The sequence below is a fragment of the Carassius gibelio genome, chromosome B12 (genome assembly GCF_023724105.1).
Source record: "Carassius gibelio isolate Cgi1373 ecotype wild population from Czech Republic chromosome B12, carGib1.2-hapl.c, whole genome shotgun sequence".
Lineage (NCBI taxonomy): Eukaryota > Metazoa > Chordata > Actinopteri > Cypriniformes > Cyprinidae > Carassius > Carassius gibelio.
Genome location: NC_068407.1, coordinates 5,754,567 through 5,768,035, shown reverse-complemented (window position 1 = coordinate 5,768,035; position 13,469 = coordinate 5,754,567).

Here is a 13,469-nt window from a genome sequence, read left to right as displayed (position 1 = left end):
AATAAATCTACAGTAGGCCTACATAATTGGAAATTGACTTGAAACTTTTAGTTGAGGGCATGCAATATCATTTTTTCCCCTTAGTAGATTATTTACAGCAAATAATTATGTTAATTCTTACAAATTGTTGCTTTATTAAATTTATATAAATTATAAATGGTTTGACTCATTCGGATTATTCTTAGATGAAAATTGGTAATTTACTTAGATATTAAAAGAGATTGTCTCCTATCCCAAACACACATTTAGCCTATTTAGTTGAATCTCAATAATGACTAATTAATTTGTCATAATTTTTTGCACGTTCATATCAAATATGTACCTTTCATACAACAGTATGGCAGAAATCTCACACTTCACCTTTAAAGAGTGTATAAACTCAAAGGATCTGTACACTGTCCTGTTTTTAAATCCTATTTCTTAGAGTCAACCAGTAGGGGTCAATGACAGAACTAGACCAACCAGCATAAACACTTCATTAAACCTAAACAATCGATTTAAATCTCAGATAAACACTGCCATCTGTTGGTGTGTTCTTTAATGTATGTCCTCAATAATCCTTATCACCACGGTATCGACTCTATAAGTTTCATTTGTTTCTCAGACTGAATGACATGTCTGCAAACACTACAAAACCTTTTTGACTTTTGTGATGGATTGTCTGTTCTCTCTCCGGGGATTTGAGCTTCTCTCTCTGTTCCTCTCAGCTGGAAAATTGCCTCATCTCTCGATCCATCTTTTGCAAACATCTTCAGGCAAGACTGAGCTCCTTCTACACAGAATCATATACAGCCACCCACTCTCACACTCAGTGGCCATTATACCACCGATGTTCACCCACTTCAACTGCTTCAACATGATTTGCATTATGATCTGCTTTACAGCAGGCCTAATAGTGTACTCAGAAATGAAAAATATGCCATTATTTAATCTTTACAAAAGAAGATTTTTGTTTTACCATTAGTGATGAGGAGATTGATTCATGCCAGTGACTTATTCAGTGACTATTTCTTCCTATTGCATATTTACCCCAGTAGATGGCGACAAATGTAGCATATTTTCATGTGTTATGAATAAGGCATTGAATTGATAAGTTAAAAAACAATAAGTCTTATTGTTTCATTAAATGTTTTCATATTTGCGAGCCTACTGTCAACCATATTCAGAGTCTTCTAAAAATATATTTTATATATTTTTCTGTCACATAGGGAAAATAACAACATAAGCCTGTGGAACAACATGAAAGTGAGTAGGCTAAATGATGACGAAATTAAAACTTTTGGACAAACTTTTCTTTTAGGACAACCCTCCTGGCAGTTATTCTTTCTTCATAAAATAGCTTGCACTAACTGACAGTTAATAAGACCGAGGACTCCGGTTCTCTGTGTTTTTTGCCTTTTACAGCCTCATCAGTAATGTCTGACTCTGAGAGTCTGATGGCTGACAGACTAATAATGGCATGGCCACAAGGCCTTCTTCATTTACATTCAGAAAATAACAATAATGAAGACTCGCAGCTAATTGTTCAAAGAATCGGCATTCCAATTCATTTATTTATTTATTTATTTTTTTTCAGGAATCAAACTACTCCGGTTTCCTGCAGGTTTTTAATTCACTTAAAATAATCAGCTCAAGAGTTATTGGTCGTTAATCAGTAGCAGTGGCTAGTTACTCGATAAATTTAATATATTACTCCTTTATCTACTCCTTTCAAAAGTAATATTATTACTTTACTTATTAGTTTCTGGTAACAGTAATTATTTACACTATTACTTTTTCATGCCCCACATAAGTTGCATAGCCTATCTTCCCCATACAATTCTTCTAAAATGCTAGTCTACAAACAATATATTTCTGCCTCATAATTTGACCAATGTCCACACTGGATCGCAGTCGGAAGTTAATACAAACATTCAGTGTTGATTATTAACGTTCACGTGTTGTTTTAATCTCATGTGTAGCTTGAAGCTAACTATAATTTCTCTGTTATACATATATACGATTATATAAAAAATAAGTTAATAAGAAAAGGTTTCATTCTCTTAAAACTAATTCACACACCTCGAGAAAATTCGGATACATCGTTGGTAAAAAATAAATGTACAGGAAGGAACAACTGATCCAAAACATCTTTATCCACTTGTCACCAGTAGAGGGCAGTGCTTTGTTTACCTGCCTTCATTTGCTCAAATAGTGAGCTAACGTAGTCCTAACAGCGTAGACATTTCACGGCAGGTGTGAGCTTTATTTCAATATCAGTCAGCTACAATTTCTTTGTTTCACAAGAGAAAACATTATCAAATATAAACAGGAACGTTATGAAGATAAAGGAATTTTTGACTGGTCATGTGATGTTTTCTCCAATGAGGTGATTGGCTAGATGTAGTATAATACATTTGCTATATATGACTAGAGTATTCATATTACTGAAGTGTGAGTGTACATTATTTCAACATATTTTTCCTGCAAAGTACTACTTGTAATTTGTAGAACTTTTTTAAAACAGTGTACCTTTAAGTGTCTCATGAGAAATGAATGAGACATTAACATAATCATCCTCGTGGGGGCAGCATTTACTGACGTGACGCATATCGACAGAGACTCTATTCTATCAAAATACAGACAAGTTACACCCATGTGATCCTTGTATGCAAACCCAATAACTTCACAACAAAAATATCTGTCACATATAATTCGATTTTAACAATATACCTATGGTAAAAAGCAGAAAGATCTCATGATGATCAAACACTTACACAGTCGTGACCCCAGACGTTTCTCTCACCCCTCTGTGCTCTGTGCTTGGCCTGAGTCCAGGGTTGCTCTCATTCTACGTGACCCGGTGATAAATGCCTTCAAGGAGACCGCGAATGACAAAAACACGCTGGGGACTGAGAAAGGGAGAGATGGATGGACGCATTGAAGTGAAGAAGGAAAGGTTCTTTGTAGATGCAGCTTCATTGTTGGAGGGCAGGTTAAACTGTGGATAGAGGAGAGAATGTATTGTCTTTTATTATACTGCTGGATGTTGCCCCTCTGAGATCAGGATTAAACAGCTAAGATGGTGAAGTCTGTAGGGAAAGATGTGATTTACAACATGGCCGCCAGCTTAGCTTTGATGACTGGGGGTCTGTCAGGAGACCGTGGTAGCTTTTATAGTTTAAAACACAGGCGACTCTACCCACTTCTTCTTCTTTTTTTTTCAGGCAAGTTATTTTATATATATTTTCTGTCTGAATGCCCTCCAGTGAAGGTGAAAGGCTCTTATGGGCTTGGGCTGTCTTTAATCAGTCTTGGAGCCATTAGTGTGTCAAGTTATGCTGAAGTAAGGGTTCCTTGAGTAGATGTTGGGTCTTTTTGTTCTCTTTGCAGGGGTAGTAGAACTTAAAGGTATAATTAGGTTTTGATAGTGTATATGAAAGGTAAGTTGACAGAGACTTTCACTTTTGCTTCCAAAAGCCCATCTCATCACATCTCCCCCGTTCTGATTCAAAGTCATTCCAACTATTCATTCATTCATTCATTCATTCATTCATTCATTTTTACCTACAATTATAATAAATACTTTACTAAAACAAATATTTTTCAGTCTGTCCATATATATGTTTAAACTAAAACAAACATAAAGAATATTTATGTTGCAACTGTCGCAATTGTAATTAACCCACAATAGCCTTATTTAACTATTTTATGCCAGTTTGTCTTTATCAATAGGACCTGGAAGAGAGAATTGACAAGCAGAGAAAAACAAATATTGTTCATTCTGTCATCAATCTATCTAGATATAGCACGAGATATAGAAACATTAGAGGGTAATTCACGTTCAACCCCCGAATCCAATGTTAGTGCCAAAACCAGATCACCTAAGTGAGCTTGACGAGACTTTTTTGCACTCTTCTTTCTATTGTCATGCAGAAACAGAAGAGTTTAATGTATTTCACTTAAACTCTTAAACACACATCAACTATTGACTCATTCTAATAGCGCTCAATCATTCACAATGACAGGCTTTAAGTCTGACTCCTCCACACATATCACATATTAGATTGCCAAGAAAACTATTTCTATCTGTGTAAACTGGATTAAGGTGAGAAGGAGAGGTGTTAGACAAAGAGTATAAGACAACAGCTTTCTCAGGGGAGAGAAAACTGCATAAAAGGAAGACTGTTTATATCAAAATACTTTTATTATCCGCAATAGCTATTAAAACATTTCTAGGGTCTATATCATAATTTTAGATTATTAAGAATTAATAATATTTTACTAACTTATTTAGTTAGATGCAGGGCCAAGTTGTAGTGTTATTTAGTCATCCAACACTTCATAGAAAATTGTATAAACATTATTTTATTAAATTTTATTTTATAATAAACATAAATTTGTGTTGTTAGTTAAAATATATAGATTTTTTTGGTTGTTTAGCCTTATTTATTCAAACAACAGCCCTATTGGTTAATGTATTTATTAATTTAGTGAGGTACAGTTTTTGGTTACATAATGATAAGCTTTATTCGTTTCATTTATGATTTAATTATTGAATGTTTAATGGGCAAGGACAAACAACTTGAGTATTCATTTATAGAGTTCCAATCTTCGCATGGACAATTCTGACATTTTCTTCAAGTGGGAATTTAATGCATTCTAATGATGCTCGTTTCATCAGAACATTCCATTAGATAAAAGAAAAAAAAATCTAATTTGAACAAGCAAGGTGCAAAAAAAGAAAAGAAGCCTGGAAACTTTATAGCAAAGTACCGCTTATTTAAAACATTGTGTAGTGATGTGACATGCAATAACAGGCAAATGTAACTGTCAATAAAATATAGAGGAGCGTATTCTCCATTATTGTCAAATATCTGTTTGGTAAAGGCTGTTTTAGAAGTGTGTGTGTGTGTGTTACTGTACAGAGCTTAATGACAGTCTCCGTCGCACACATCTCTGAGGGACAATCTCAAGCAGCACAACACAGCTTTATCTGAAAATCAATTTTCTCAAGTTTCCTTTTGATCATTTGAGAGTTTTAAAAGCTAATGTGGAAGGGGAATAAAAGTGAGCATATTCTTTAGACAATAAAAATAAAAGGCCTTGAGCTGGAGAGTACAGAGCATTAATAGAAAACATTGATCCAAACTGGCCTGTTTAGTATGATGTACATGTTGTGGGGGGAAGGACTGTGACTGTATGTGATGCTTTAACACTTCCTGTTTTCTTGTATTTCATAACAGTAGGCTTATGCATGCTTTAAAATTTTTTTTTTAAAGAAATGTCTTATGCTCACCAAAGCTGTGATTTTATGAAATATTATTACAATTCAGACAGCTGTTTTCATTTTATATACAGTGGGGGAAATATTTATTTGATCCCCTGCTGATTTTGTCAGTTTGCCCACTTACAAAGAAAGGGTCTGTAATTTTTATGGTAGGTTTATTTGAATGGATAGAGACAGAATACCAACCAAAAAATCCAGAAAAACACATTATATTAAGGTTAGAGATTGATTTGCATTTCAATGAGTGAAATAAGTATTTGATTCCCTACCAACCAGCAAGAATTCTGGCTCCCACAGACTGGTTATGTGCCCTTGAGAAACACAGATTAGTCCTGCCACTTTAAGAAGTTACTCCTAATGTCAGCTTGTTAGGTGAATAAGACACCTGTCCACACAATCTGTATCTTCCATTCCAACCTCTCCCACCATCACGGGTAAGACCAAAGAGCTGACAGAGGATGTCAGAGACAAGATTGTATGGGACAGTCACAAGCTTCCCGATTTTCCTCCAAAATATCTTAAATTGTGTTCTGAAGGTGAACCTTTTACAGGTTTTGAATGACATGGGAGTAAGTGATTAATGACAAAATTTTCATTGTGGGGTGGAGTATCCCTTTAAGGCAGCTGGGACCACAGTCACCAAGCAAAACATTTGTAACACTCTACACCACAATGGACTGAAATCCTGCAGTGGACGCAAGGTCCCCCTGCTAAAGAAGGCACATGTACAGGCCCATTCAAAGTTTGCCAATGAACATGATTAAAGAGTTTCAGAGAAGGCTTGGGAGAAAGTGCTATGGTCAGATGAGACCAAAATTGAGCTCTTTGGCATTAACTGGACTCGTGTTTGGAAGGAGAGAAATGCTGACTATGACCCCAAGAACACCATCCCTACAGTCAAGCATGGAGGTGGAAACATTATGTTTTGGGGCAGGACGACTTCACCGCATTAAGAGGCAAATGGACAGGGCTATGGTCTGTAAAATCTTAAACAAGAACCTCCTTCCCTCAGTCAAAACACTGAAGATATGTCATGGATGGGTCTTCGAGCATTACAAAGACCAGAAACATACCACAGAGGCAACAAAGGAGTGGCTCAAGAAGAAGCACATTAAGGTCATGGAGTGGCCCAGCCTGTCTCCAGACCTCAATCCCATAGAAAATCTGTGGAGGGAGCTGAATCTTCGAGTTGCCAAATGACAGCCAAGAAACCTTAAGTATTTAGAGAGAATCTGTAAAGAGGAGTGGACTAAAATCCATCCTTAGATGTGTGCAAACCTGGTGACCAACTATAAAAAAAAACATCTTACCTCTGTGCTTGCCAACAAGGGTTTCTGCACCAAGTGCTAAGTCATGTTTTGCTTGGGGATCAAATACTTATTTCACTCACTGAAATGCAAATCAATTTCTAACCTTTATATAATGTGTTTTTCTTTTTTCTTTCTTGATTTTTGGGTTGGTATTCTATCTCTATACGTTAAAATAAACCTACAATAAAAATTGCAGGCTATTTATTTTTTTGTAAGTGGGCAAACTTACAAAATCAGCAATGGATCAAATAAATATTTTCCCCACTCTCTCTCTCTCTCTCTCTCTCTCTCTCTCTCTCTCTCTCTCTATATATATATAGATAGAGAGAGAGAGAGAGAGAGAGAGAGAGAGAAGATAAAATTCCAAAAAATAACTAACAACAGATGATAACTGCAAACTGCTTACTCTTGCATCACATGCAGTCAGTCCCTCATTGCAATCAGGGGGTGCGCTGTCTCTCAAAGACAGTGTTGCCCTCTGAAATGTGCAATTGTTCTGGTGGTGCAAGAACAATGGGTCATCTTCGCCCTCACATCCCCACCATACCAGCTGGCGATGACAAACCATGTCACCACATTAACCCTCCTTGTACGTCCAAACGCCCATTGAGCACATAAGACCACTGTTGTCCTTGGCTGGTCAATGGACACTTGATTGTTTGTGAACCAGTGCTATGTGCTGGGTTGCCTGCACTGGGGGTGGAGGAGCAGTCACGATGCTACATATTTGTCTTAGAGGCCACAATAGAAGTATACATTTGGACTCAATGAGACACATTGAGTTTGACTGGACAAAGGCAGGGCAGTGCATGGACACATTCATGTAAAAACATGGGCACATATATGTTAGCGCAGCAATAGAATGTCAATACCGAAGAATTCTAAACCGCTTTTTTACCATAAAAAGAAGGGTGGGATTAAGAATGATCCGTCTTATTAAATCAAGCCCCATTTAACCTTTTTCCAGTATCTTTGTGCTGTAGCACAGAGGTTGCTTACAAAATTGGGCACATTCCATCTGAACACAATGTGCTTGAAAGGAATGCCTCTGAAAATGACACAAGACTACTAAAAATCATGCAACAGTTATTGGCATGTAACAGTTCGTTTTCAAGGCAGATCACAATTTACTGTCACAGTATTTATTATTGGCGGGAACTTCACAATGAGGAAGTCTGCTTGTTTGAACCATGTGAGCGTTCGCAGTATCCAGTAACAAGCTCTGGAACGAGAGGTTCTCAGTATAACGGACTGACAGAACACTGTGCAGCAGAAATGAGCCAAGTCTGAATTACTGTGGGCTGTGACATTTGCTCTTTGAAAGATTCTGAGTTCTATGACTCATGTCTTTCTAAAGGTTGGGCACTACATCTGAGTCGCTGACAACTAACCCCTCATGAAATGAAAATGCAATTCTTTGTTTAACCTCACTGCAGGGTTTGGTTGTTTTTGACCAGTAAAAGCTTGTCTAACACACAATATGTTTGATAACTTGTTTTCAAAGAATAATACCGATTGTGTCTCTGATCTGGCCAATAAATGGTTATCCGAGTATGTGGCACAAGTTTCAGTTTCAGTTTATTTTTTAAATGGATCTGTCTGGTAAGCAGCTTGTCTGTGTAACAGTTCTAAGCTAAAACACGTTCTCTAAGTATTGTAGACCTCCTTAAAAAAGGCTTGTTTCAGGTGTCTAGTTGACACATCGCAATCTTTTATAATCATTTTATAAATCTATAATCTATTTTATTATATTACATTACATTACATTACATTATATTAATTAGTTACTATATTAAGTGTTGACTGTCGACAATTTGGGATCCATAAGATTTTTTTGCTTTTTTTTTGGAAAGTCTCTTATACTCACCAAGGCAGGATTCTTATGATACAGTAAAAACAGTAATATTGTGAAATGTTATTACAATTTACAAAGATTTTCAAATGTTTAAAAATATTCAAAAAGTTTTTTGATTTCCCTGCTGAATTTTTAGCAGCCATTTCTCCAATCTTCAGTGTCACGTAATCCTTCCGAAACCATTCTAAAACACTGATTTGGTACATTTATTATTATCAATGTTGAAAACTGTTGTTTTGCTCAATGGTTTAGAGGTGTTTTGCTTAGTATTTTTACTCACCCCAAACTTATGAATGGATGTGTGTGGCAAACAAAGTTTAAGAATAACCGTAAATCTCTTCTTTATTGTCTGTTATTTGTTGGGGTTTCCGAATAAGGAGTTGTGCACTTCATGAACTCCCGACCCGTTCTTCAAAACAAATTCCAACAACCCTGTGGATAATAATTCCTAATAAAGCCACACTTATGGCTCTTCAAGAACACTTTTAGTCACACCAGATCAGACATTAATGACCTCGGGGATGCGTGTCACAGAGGAGAAAAGCAGTCTTAAATCTTTCAATAAAACATGCTCTCAGCAGTAAAGCAAATTCAGATGGACCATCAGTCTTTCAAATCCCACGAGTTCCATCATGTCTTATTCATTATCTACACACAGTTCCCAGTCCTTCCATTTCCTCCCATTTGTAAGAGTGCTTCCTCTTTAAGTGTCTGGTCCAAATGTAATATCAGTATATCACATGTCTGCGCTTATATATCTCGAGACAGTATTTACGAGTCGCTATTTATAATGTACTATTTATGATTTATTTGATTACTGAACTTCATTTTACTCTGTCTACACTTGTTTCTCTTGATTTTACAGAGATATAGTAAAACAGTACCATGTGTTTTTCATTAGAAAGTATGGTTGAAGGAATCATAAACATATAAAGTACGTCCCCACCCAGCATTTTATGATGTGGGGGAACTGGCCATGTTATGCCTTGGGCTGTGCTGCAATCTCCATACTTGTTTTGTGTGCTGACATTAAATGTAAACTGAGTGAAATCAGACCGGAGAGAATCTGACTAAAGCAGATGGCCATGACGTAGTGGAGCCAGAGATATTTCCTTCAATGTGTATCTAATGTGCAACACCCCATTCCAGAGAGAAAGATAGAAAAGAGGATTTGCCAAGAATGCATTGAACACAGGCTCTTGATCCAGTTTCTTTTGTTCCTGGACAACTTTGAAGACAATTCCAGGTGTGAGAAGATAAACACAGCACATTTCCTTCTATAGAGTGAAAGCTCTGTGATCCTTATCCTATTAGATGACACATTTACTTTTATTTGGCTTTAGAGAAGATAGATTTGACCACACACTGTACTAATACTTACTTAGAAAGTATGCGTTTTGTAAGTGTTGAAAAAAATAAAAATAAACTATGGTTTCTAAGAAGCATGCCTCACACGATTCCCTAATGTGTTATGTTGCAAAAAACAATTTTTATTTTTTGGTAGTAAATGCCGTTTACTGTGCAGGCCAACAGAGATGACAACTGTTTCAGATGAAGCTATAAAATCTGGCTTTTATTTTCTTTCTATGTTTGTTTTTAATGTTGGTCGCTGGAGGAAAAAGTCTGAACTGGATCCATTTCAAACCCTTCAAGTCTGTTTTATAACTCTTGAGAGTCAGTTGCTTCATGCTGAGACATTTCACTCCAGTCCCCCGAAGTCTCTCTGAACAAATGCATAAACAAATAAATACATCTCTTTTATTTTATGCACAGTGACAGAACTTTTGACACAATCTAATAATTCCTTGTGTGCTGAATTTTTAAGCTAACCTGCCTCACAGTGCTGGTGGGGTTTTAGATTTAAGCAAGCTTTTCTTTATCAACATCACAGACTAGAAGATCTGGACATATGAAGTGTACAATCATTAGCAGGATAGATACGAGTATGGAAAAACATGATGATAAATAAATTATGATTGAATTTTCTTCTTTCTTTTTTCTTTTTTTTTGAGTGAACTGTCCCTTTAAGACCTGCTTTAAGATCTTGTGTATTAAATCATAAGTCTTTCAAAATATTTCATCAGTATTTTCTGATGCAGTCATATAGATGTTGTTCATCTGGTACAGTGTGACGGGTGATTTGAACTGACAGATCAATCCGTAGGCAGCTGTGGTGATGACATCACATAGGCTGCTAGCTCAATTTATGAAGTCACTCCAGTGCTTAGCTTTTAAAAACAATGAACCACTGACTTTCTGTCCTTCAGACCCTCACCGATTGGCATTATGGAACTGAACCAAGCTCTGGAATAGATATCTGACCTCATCACATCCATTGATCGTGTACCTGTCATCAATGTGAAAGACTTGGATACCACAGATGTGCTCTCTGGACTTTCTCAGTCCAAAGAGAGACTATGCATGACTGTATCTCTCCTTGAATCTGTGTTATATCTGCTTGGATCAACCAGTGGAAAAACAAGCCCATATATTCCTGTAATCATGTCTGTCTCTGACACATATCTTGGTCGGCCATGGCTGTCTCACCCTCCCAGCCCCCCCATGAACAGCCATCTGTCTCTCGTTTGGATTTGTGACAAGGGCTCCAGGACTTTGGGGCATGTGCGACATGCAGCGGAGGTAAGGTGGTGATGTGAAGGGCTTTACAAAGTCCTATCTATAGCACTCAACTGTCCCCCGGCCCGGTGCCCAAGGTGTCAACTAGAACATATTGATCTCCCTCTGTTGCCCATAAATCAACCGTAATTGTTATGATGCTGGCAACACTTTAGTGGAGGTCCCCTCTTGTAAAGTTCATGTAAATTAACCAATGCAGTCAACATGATATGAGTCATTGAGGTTTCAGTTGCCTGAAAGCATCTAAACACCATTTTCATGTTTCATATTTTCTTTCGTACACACTAAAACACAAGCAGATAAAAGCAAACTTTGTGCCTGATCAAACAGAGATTAGTCATAGTGAGAAAAACATATAAATGGACTGAAAAGAGAGTTTATTTTATAACAATAAAAAGAATGCAGCGATTGACCACCAAAGCCTGAAATATGAATTGTTTATATTTTGTTGAATGTTTAAATCCGTGTGAAGCTAAGGTTCTGTCCTTTCTTAACTATAATGACACTATTATGCTTTCATCATCGTAATTATATTTAACTGAGCTGTATATGTTTTTTTATCTACTATATTTTTATCTATATTTTCAGGCTAATAACATAAAGCAAAGGAACTGCCGAAATAGAAATTAGCCATTCATCTAACTCATTTATCTGTCTCTTTTAAAATAAATTATAAATAAGGAAAGCCACACATATTGAATGAACGTGTGATTTTTTTTTTTTTTGCTGAATTGCATCATCCCCATAGCCTCACACCAGTACATCCATTTCCATACCGTCTGGCTTCTTGTCTATTAGCATTTAGGGGCTATACATGTGGTTTCAAGAGTCACCTCAGGGCATCTTTTTGCCTTGAGCCAACTTTCCTTTTTATTGAGAGAAAGAGAAGAAGAAATGAAGTGGCAGCAGGTGTGGTTGGAGGCCAGGACTGCTCATCTACTTGCAGGGTTGCATGTTGTGATGCCTGTGGCTTCCTCTGCTCTCCAGTTTTCCAGCCTAATGTTGGATGCACTTAAACCCTCTTTCTCCTCCCGCTGTGAGCCAGCGCATCAGATATGTTACATTACCCACTATGCATAATGGATTAGCAATAAATCTATTTCTGTAACGGGGCTATGTCTCCTGCATTATGTCTCTGAGGTCTTTATTAGTGAATACCAATGATTTTGTGCAGAAAGAACACAACCAGAGAGAGAATGAAAAGGGGCGATGAGGGGGAGGAATAGAGCTAAAATAGCTGTTGTGGAGGGGACTATGTAACCCAGGGAGAGAAATGAGTTTGGTGGCGCTGTATTATTTAGTGTTGTTAAAACACTAATGCATTCTCAGCATCAGAAGATAATAGTTTCGTAATTCGTGCATCAGAAAACTGGGGAAAAAAATGTGATGTATCAGAAAATTACATGTAATTTCTGATGCAATTCTTTCAAACAGTGAGCATGATCAGGCCCATATGTGTGCCATAGAAAGCTTTGAAGTTTTTTTAAATATATATAAATATAAATAGTTTTTGTTTGCACACACACACACACACACACACACACACACACACACACACACACAGCACTCTTTAACAATGTTGGGGTCAGTAAGAATAGTAAGGATGCGTTAACTTGATCAAAAAAAATAAATGTACATTGTTGCAAAAAATCTATTTTAAAAACATCCAGTTCTTTTTAAGTTTTTATTCACTTGATATTTCTCCCAGTATCACATTCACCAAAATGTTGAATTGCAGTGGTCATTGCAACTAAATTGTATTGTTGGTAAATATAAAAAAATATATATATTTATAATTATTTCTAGGTAATTTTATTATGATTTCAGCTGCCAGTAAAAGTCTAATACTGTGCTTAACACATTTTAGCATGTTTAATTTCATGCCACGTTATTCTGCATATGTTCCCTAAACATGAGCATAGAGCAAACAAAAATCCTTTGCTTTTGTTTTAATTCGTAATGTTCCAGTAGATAAGGTTGAGGAAATAAGTGACCCCAGAGGTCACTGCCTTCATTTTTAAGGAATTTTTAAGGTATTGGTGTTTGTGGTTTTTATCTCAAGCTGACCAAAATTCAAAAACATTCTTCAAATGGAGCAACAAATTGGGCACACCATGGTCTCTCAATAGTTAGAACCTCCAGCCGTTTTTTTTTTTTTTTTTTTTTTTGAGTGACAGGTGATGGGCAGCTGGTGGGCTAAGGTGGGCTGCCTCACTGGAGGTAGTCTCAAGAATATCTGCTAAAATGCCTGGCCACATATGAATTGCAGTGATGCAGAAAGGATTTTGATGATATGAAATGTATTAACGACTTATGACTCAAATACTCGTTTAGGAGATGTATGCTTGACACAGTCTTGATCTGTCTGAAATGAGACATTTTAAAATGGTCTAAATAA